This window comes from Nelumbo lutea, chromosome 4 (assembly GCF_056320005.1).
Source record: "Nelumbo lutea isolate HS-2025 chromosome 4, American lotus-T2T, whole genome shotgun sequence".
NCBI lineage: Eukaryota > Viridiplantae > Streptophyta > Magnoliopsida > Proteales > Nelumbonaceae > Nelumbo > Nelumbo lutea.
The window spans coordinates 47,738,660-47,747,862 of NC_142687.1; the positions used below are offsets into that span (position 1 = coordinate 47,738,660).

Sequence of the window (9,203 nt, forward strand, 5' to 3'; positions counted from 1 at the left end):
TTATGTTTCACATGGATGGATGATTTTAGGGTTGTATTGAAGGGAGGAGATATCCATCGTATGGACACCCGAATCTTGCGGAATAGAATGGGTGAATTTCAAAAATTTCTCTCCATCCTATTGGGAATCGTATTCCCTATTTTAGAAAAATCATATTTTTCAAGGATCAGTCTTGAACCATGAACCAAACTAGATCTGAACAAAAGCAGTAGGAAAGGGATATACCTGATACAGAGAAATAATATCTCCCAATGGAGGTATTCATGCCCAAGGAAGAAACCAAAAACTACTCCCACTAAAGATGGCGCAGTGCAGGATGAAGTAGAATCAATAGCGTTCTTCAAAAGAACTAGATCTTTCACAGGAATTAGTTGGACAACACATGAACACTTCTTCCAATCAGCCATTTCACAAAAGACTGATATCAAGATCCAATCTTGATCACTCCTACTGACAAGAGGAGACCGAACTAGCAGATCTAGCGGCGATAGGAAGGAGGCAGCAAGAGAGATTTAGCGCAGTGATACTAAATTCTCTCTTCTGTGATTTCAGCTCTGAAGACAGAATGTGATGAGTTATATATAGGCTGCCGCCCCCTCCTCCTTTTATAACCTTAAAGGGATCAACTTCTAATCCCATTAGGAGTTGTTGATCCAAATCATATTTGGATCAGAATTCCCTTTAAGTGATAAGGGTAAACCCTTATCTTATCAACAGATTAGATCAGCCCCCTCCTAATCCTATTAGGAGGTTTCTAGATCTGAATCACATTCAGATCTGGACTCTCTGAGTGGATAGGGTTAAGATTCAATCCTATCTGCTAATCTAATATCAGAATTCACCCCTCATTTAACTGATCAAATCAGCCCAATTTGAAATGGGCTTTAGGCCCAATAAGGTTATGTACTCGCTTAACCTTTCAAACTGCTACTCAGTTGGGATTCCTTGTATGGCGTAGGACCCAAACATTGATCTACACATCAGCCACATGGGTTTAGCCCAGTCTTTGTTACAAGGCCTGGCCGAATACACTGTTATGGACAGTGCACCCCTTGAAATCCATCACATGGGCTCTATGGGCCCAACACTTACCCTAAGTGGTCCTTGGGCCAAGTCACTTTGTAACACCCATGGACTGTGGGTAGATGCAAGATTAGCCCATCGGGTATTACCCTCAATGGCCTTACACTTAACCTCTCAGCCCATAATGATCAAACACTGCCCGACAAAAGATGACCTCTCCCTCGCTGAAAGGAATAATGTTTCACTCTCTTCTCACATGGATCCCGTGAATTAAAACATTTTGCAAAGATTTAGAAACCGTAATATATTTACTTTTATATCTCATATAAAATATATTTTGCAAAACAAATATCAACGATTGAAATCGACTACCGGTAGTCTTGATTTCCATCAGAGATAGTGCATCTCCGATTGTTACCTTTGTCCGACAAAGGGGCTGATCCTGTCACTATGATCACCCACTCAGATGAATTCTCGGACTGCCCCAACATACCTAGGTTTTGACCCCCACTAAGGATCCCACTGATTGGCATATCAAAGACAGTCCAATCTGACACCTAGTGTAGTATCATAATCGAGTCTAGGGGTTATGTGTAACTTTTCAGTTTTGCCCATTAATCTCCAAGGTCCAGGGCAATACTGGAAAACTGATTCGGTTCAAAGATTCAATTAATAATACACTGCATGTGCCATGGGTCTCACCTTGGTGACTGAGACAGGCCACCCCAACATTTGGCAACACACCAGTGTGAGTCTTGGCAGGATAAATCTCCCCAGACTTATCCAACGGTTGTGAATATTCTAAACTAGCATGAGTTTCATAAGTGTCCAGTTTAAGGGTATTACACAGAAACACACCACAGGAACACGAATCAAATATGTACTTTATTCATTTACAATAAATTTATAACGTACATCAATCTGATTGGAGCTAAGGGCATACACTGTCTAACATGCATCTCAAAATTTTTTCAAGCCCTAGCAGGGCGGCTTGGCCTGCAGGTCCTGGTGAATCCCCATGCAACCCACATAAGAACACCATAGTTTTTTATTTTGATGAGACCATAGTTTCTTGTGGGACTCAAGTCTAGAGGTTTTTCTCTGCTCATCTTTCTCTCTCTTCTATTCCAGCCTTCCAAACCCGCATTATCCTTTAATACAGTATTGGATTGCTCCCAATTTGACCAAGTCCTTGCAAAGCTTTTGTAAGCCTCTGGTCTCTTTATAAATGTTAGGCTTCTGCATGGGCAGCCCCATATAAAATGTAATTTATGTAACATCATTTGAAATTACTATGTAGAATATCTCTTCCTATGTTTGCTTGATGTACAAAGACAATAATGAATTCACAAACCATCTTTGCCTTTTAACAATTTTATTTCAGGCATGTGCATCTGTAGCTATTCCATATAAGTTTGTAAGACCTAGAGATATCACCAAACTAGCATGAAATTGATGCTCAACTCATCCTTTTCTATTACGAGCATAGATTAAGCAAAAAATTTATCACTAAGAAAGAAAATGGGACACAAAAGACGACAAAACAAAAGGGGGAAAACAACTCTAAAAATTGCACAATGATCTATCAGCTCCCCAAGACACTTATGTCCTTTTCAGAAGGGCTAAGTTAGACTTGGGCTAAAGAACCAGCTAACTCATTGACCAATCTACTAATTCAGTAAACAAGATGTTCCATTAAGAAGCCAAAGACTAAGTCTCCCTAATAAGATATGGGTGTGCTCATGGATCACCCCAATAACTCATCCTTAAATCATCACCAAGGAATCTCCCTCCACCCAAGCTTGGGAGAAACACAAAGCACACATCAACTGGGGACCCTCTTAATAAATAACAATACCTCCCCTTGATAAATCCTTAAAATGACTCCAATACTAGAAGGTTACAGATTCCACAAGGAACAACCATCAAAATTAATCTTGAAAACTTGAGGATGAAACCAAGCCTGAGGTCACATAGTGTTGGAAAGTGGAAACTAAGGAAGAATCCATAGATGGCTGAGACTGTACAAGCACAAAATCTTCTCAACTTTGCTCACATCTAACACTATTGAAGCACAAGGATCTCTTTTACAAAAATAACTCTAGCTCGGTGTTCTCTCTTTAAAAAACAACTATAAATAACATGTATAAGGTTTGCATAGGTTGTTTTTAACAAGCCCTAATTTAGATCTCTTCCTCTTTCTTCTTTGTTTTTTAAATAAGGTTGAACTCCTCTATTTATAGAGGATTTGAGAGCAAGTGACCATTTTCTAGCCATTGGAGGGATTTTTCTCTCTTTGGTAATGATTCAAATACTCTCAACATGTTAAAAGGATTTCCAAAGATAGCAATAGTTGTTAGAACCTTTAAATGGTTAATTTTCTTCAAAGTAGTCAATTATCAATTTTGTTAGCCAGCCACTTTACGAAGAGAGGAATCTTTTTCTCCTAGTTAACTGGTTCCTCCATATCAGTTAACTGGTAAGATTTGAACTCATTTTATTTGAGGTAGTCAACTATATATTTTAGGTAGTCGAAACATCTTCTCAAACAAGGCATTATGCATGCCTTGGCAGTCATAGTTAGTGGACACATCTTTTTGGGGTAGTTGACAAATCTTCATAGACCTGCCATTTCATGCTTCGACTGTCAAAGTTAGTTGAAACTAGACCTGTTAACAGGTTGGGTTGGGTTGGGCTTTGCCTCTACATTAATAGAATATGCTTAGGCCTGAGCCCGATCTTGGCCCAACCATCGGGCCTAGGTCTTGAGCCTGAGCCCAACCCTCATATAAAGTCTGAAGCCTAAACCTAGCCAGAAATTTGGAAAAACATTTTTTCCTTTTTTATTCAATTAAAAACTATTTTATTTATATTAAAAGACCTTAAAACCTAAAAAAATGAAATATCTTACTATTACTTGAAAAAAAGAGAAGAAAAATAAAGAAAACATATTATATATATATATATATATATATATATATATATATATATATATATATTGTATATAATATATTTTTATTATATATTACATTATCAAGTCAAGCTTGGGCTTTTTTGAGAAAGCTTGAGCTTGACCCAAAAAAAAAGGTTGGGATCGATATTTTAGGCCTAAGCCCAAGCCTATGGGCCTGAAATCCTGTCCAAGACCGACTTATATTAAGTCGGGCCAAGCTTGCCAATGGGCAACCCAACCCATGAATAAGTCTGGTTGAAACGTCTTTTTAGGGTAGTTGACTACTCTTTGCAGTTAGGACCAACTTGCCTAATAGACAACCCAACACTTAGAAACCTCGGAGATTTTTGTCCAGAGGTTTGGAGACACCTCCATTGGCTTTCAATAAGTATTTTCTTGATTTTTAACTCTTGTTTAAGCTCAAGAAAGCCTAAGAACCAAAGACATTAGAGTTTGTGGTTTCTAATGTTAATTGGCTGAATTCAATATTGTTGAGATGTTGTAGCAGATAATCTTTAAGCAACTCCAAAACCATTAAGTCCTTTAGTAGTCTAAATGTTTGAATTACTTGGAGCTTCCTTAGCTTGGAGAACCGATGATGGTGTAGATGTTCTTTGAAGCTTGGGCAGCTAACTCAGCAAAGCTTTCACTTCATATTTTGTAGCATTATAGCTTTAATACTCTTTTGGTATAGATAAGCTTGCTAAAGATTTGTAGCACACTTAAATACACCATTAGTACCCTCAATGTGTTTTCTTCATCAAAACACATTGGGTCAACACTTATCAATACAAAGGTCTACAAATCTTCTTAATTAACTTCCACTACTTGGTAGCCCTCCAAGCTCATAAGAACCTTGAAGAACATCCAACTTTAGTACTATGCCTACTTAACGGCTTCTTGCTCCAACTTGTGAAAATCACTTTAGTGAAAGTCACTTTTTCTAGAAAAGTCCATTGCCTCTAACTTGGAGAGCCCAACCTTTTCTGCACCCTAACCCAAAAAAGAGGTTGCTACCTCTTTGTTCACTAGGATGTTGTGGTGGGTACCCCCTTCGAATTCATCCTTTGCAATTTGTCCATGTACCGAAGACATCCACAGTTGGAGACCCAGAGACTTATTCCTGTTATCTAGCTGCTTTGTTCTGTTGTTTGTAGAAGCATCACTACCAAACTATCCTCTTTTCCTCCTTAAACCATCCATATGTAACCCAATTTTTTGGCATTCCTACCATACTTCATTGAGAACATAATTTTCTTCTTGAACTTATTGTAATTGAAGCACACTCCTAATTTCTTGAAAATCACTTTGGAGCAAAGCCAAAACTGATTCTGTTTGAGCAGAGGTGGATGAGTGGTATATGAATTTGTATGAGTTGGACAAACTGGCTGACGACCTGCAAACAAGACACCAGAGGCCCTGAGGTGGTTCCCCAGGGTGGAGCACTATTGGGCCTCTAATAACATCTTGTGCTCACTGGTTGTTGGCCACTTAGTCCTGCTCAACATACAAATTCATTTCTTACTCAGCTTGGACAACATCAAAAGCTTTGGGGTTTAATTCTATAAAATTTAGACATGGACCACTTTAGGTGCAATGGCTGCTTTTAAGTTGTTCCCATACAATTACAATTGGATCAAAGTTTGGTATTTATCCCTCTTTGCCAAACCCTCCTCAAACACCACTACTTTGTTTTGAACTTTAGACTATGAAAGCAAAATTGACCCACAAAAGTGGTGTTTGCAATTGTGTATAGTTTTGTTTTCAATCATATTGCTGACTTCCCCCAAAGTGTTTTGAGTGTATGGTAAGAATTGATCCAAACCAATAACATATTTAAGCTCCAAAGTACATAGCCCCAAATTTGATCTTTGTGCTTTTCAAAGCAAAAATCCTGAAGCATATGCAAATGCAGCCAAATTAAGTTGTTGAGAAGCACACAGTTTAGCTTCACAATATAAATACTAGTAATCAACTTAATACAACAAGAAAAATTAGTTGCTTCCTGAAATAAAAAATAACCGCCACATCAGCAGTTATATAGCTTTTGCTGATGTAGCAATTGTTTTTGTTTTCAAAAACAAAACCAACAATGTTGTCAAACACCCTTGATGTCCACAAGAATCTTAAGGGGTGTTTATCAATGTGAATAATTTTTGTTTTCTAAAACAAAAACAACTGCTTATCAAGGATAATGGTGACATGTCACCAGATAATCACATGATCCATATATGCGATGAGCTTCACTCTACTTAATCTCTAACTGTTTCTCTGCTCTCTTATCTTGATAAGTTCTATAACTCTCCTTGATAAAATCCTATTCCTATTGTAACTCAGACTAATCTCCTAACTTGAATACTGTACACAAACTTTAATAGTTATATTATATTCGAACTTAATCTTTTTAGTTTTTGTCTATAAATAGAACAAGGTTCGATGACCCCATTTATTCGAACCATTCTCAAAATCTTGCCTCTTTATTTCGAGCTCTGCTAAAATTTCGCTGTTGTAGTTAGTTATTATCTTGGAAATCAAAATTGAAGCATAACAAAATGATTCCCTTGACTTTCTACAACAAGTTTAATGCCAAAACCGAGAAAAAGTCACTACACATGATCTATCTTCTGAAAATATTTTGTCAAATATGGGCTAGGGTCCTCGCATCCACACCATGGGCTTACATGTTATATCTGACTTTTATACGTCCTTGGACTCTCCCGACATCAACTTACAGGAGAGCCCATGTGCATTTTTGGGTAATTTGCAAAAACACTTTCTCCTCTGAAAATATCCACCCCATGCTAGTCAATTTGCACCTACATTAGTCAAAGAGTGCGCCCACGTGACTAATTTGCACTGAAAATTCAAACGCATATTCACATGTCCTTTAATTTTACGTACTCTCAGAAGCCTCTTCTGATTAATTTATAATCACAAGATGACTAGTTATCACACTATCTCAAAAAAAAAACAAAGTAGAGAAGAGACTATTTACTTGCTGCATCATGGCCTCTCTATAATAAACAAATCTTCTGTAAACCCATTACCATTGGAGACTTGGAGAGCATAATAAACCTAACACATGCAAAGACTCGATCGACCAAAGCAATTATCTGTTCTGTACGTAGATCCATCTTCGGCATATCCGAGAAACAGAAAGGAGACAGCGCGCGCGCGCGAGAGAGAGAGAGAGATGACTCAATTAGACAACAGTAAGGATGATGAAATTCTGCTTCCTGGGTTTCGGTTTCATCCGACAGATGAAGAGCTTGTTAGATTCTACCTTCGACGGAAGGTGGAGAATAAACCAATTAGTGTTGAACTCGTCAAACAGATTGATATCTACAAATATGATCCCTGGGATCTTCCAAGTAAGCTTTACTTCATATTTTCTTCTTTTGGGTGCTCAGTTTTCCTGAAACAGTCATCTGGGTTTGCTTTAGAGGACATCTATTGCTAATTTAGAACAAGTTGATAGCTAGCTGTTTATAATTCTTATGTACGTGTTATAAAATTGATGGTAGAAAAGGAAAAAAGAAAGAGACAGAACAACAAATTTTGGTTTTGTCACATAATTAAGCAACTAGCAGAATACATATTAATCGTCTCAAATTAAAGTTTCCAAAGCTTAAAAGAGACGGGAGATGAGACAAATCAAGAAAATGAAAAAAGAAAGAAAAGAAGAATAAAGAAGTAAATGAAATGGAACTGATCGATTATTATTAACTTTTTGTTTTTGTTTCGTTTTATATGTACATGATCTTGCACCAACTTTTGTTTCATCTTCATTTATTTCTGGTAACCAGTCAGTACTGTAGGAGACAAGGAGTTGTATTTCTTTTGCATAAGATGAAGGAAGTACAAGAATAGCATAAGACCCAATAGGGTCACTGGGTCTGGATTTTGGAAAGCAACTGGAATTGATAGGCCGGTATATTCTGTTGAGGATACCAATGAATGCATCGGTCTGAAGAAATCCCTTGTCTACTATCGTGGAAGCGCTGGAAAAGGCACCAAAACTGATTGGATGATGCATGAGTTTCGCCTTCCTGCAGATGGGAAAAACAGCAATAATCTTGATTCCAGGAGCCTCATTCATGAAGCTGTAAGATATTCTAAACCCTTTCATTCAACTAAATTAATTTTGATTCCTATTGATGATCAAGAAACCTATGTTTTTTTTTCAGATTTATATGGGGTTCAGGGAAAATTAATTTTCCCTTGCCCCATCTCCCAGAAACCAGATTTCTTGCCCACTATTCTCTACCCGCTGTAAATTGTAACCACACATCGCCTTCTTGAATTGTGAGATCCGTGGCTGCAATTTAAGGCAAATAGAGTGTGGGTAGAAAAGTGAATAGGAAATTTGGGTTCCATCTTTTACGTGGATAAGTCAGGGAAAGCTATCAATACTAAGATGAGACAAAATTGCCCTTTTTAATAATGAATTTTTATGATTAAAATGGTCATTATCTTATTTAGATGAAAAATAAAGAAGATGAAAAAGAGAGTAGGATTTCTAGATTTTTGGTTTTGATTAATCTATTAATCTATACTTTGATATGCTTTCCGAAAGTCTTTTCTTCAATGGGTTGCAGGAAATCTGGACTCTATGCCGAATTTTTAAGCGAAACGTGTCATACAGGAAGAACACACCAGATTCTAGGACATTCCTCTCCAGAAAACAAAGTCCAACTGATTCATATTCTCGAACATGCAGCTTGGAGCCCACCAAAAGCAATCAGTACTGCATGAGTTTTGGTGCTCTGGTGGACGAGGAGAAGATTGTTTGTACTGAGGAAATGAGCAAGTTATTATCGAGTCATTTGAACTCGACAGTTCAACCTACAATTGGAATGAGCTTGCGTCAGTAGTGGAGATGGCACTTGATCCAAACCTTCTATACGGTTGTAGATAAACATGGAGGTCTACCCCAATAATGTATGAAGGAGGCTTGATATATTCAATAATGTATGGAGTCTATATTTTAGAGCCTGGATGCAATTGATGGTATTACTAAACGGTTTTGGATAAAATTGAATTCAGCTTGTGGCTGATTCTCTTTGTATTTATAATAATTCTGTTTACATAATAAAGGGATATATACAACAATTTGAAAATTTAAAAGGAGGTTACAATAGAATATATTTATCAAAGAAGGTTGATGTTCAGAAGTGGGAACCTTGAGATAAACATTGGGTAATTCGCCTAATCTGCATCAGAGTAA

At 37.3% G+C, this 9,203-nt stretch overlaps 1 pseudogene; it reads left to right on the forward strand.

Annotated features, from left to right (window-relative positions):
• Positions 1 to 7,039: 7,039 nt before the first annotated feature.
• LOC148855623 (transcription factor JUNGBRUNNEN 1-like) lies at positions 7,040 to 8,894 on the forward strand (annotated as a pseudogene).
• The last annotated feature ends 309 nt before the right edge of the window (positions 8,895 to 9,203 follow it).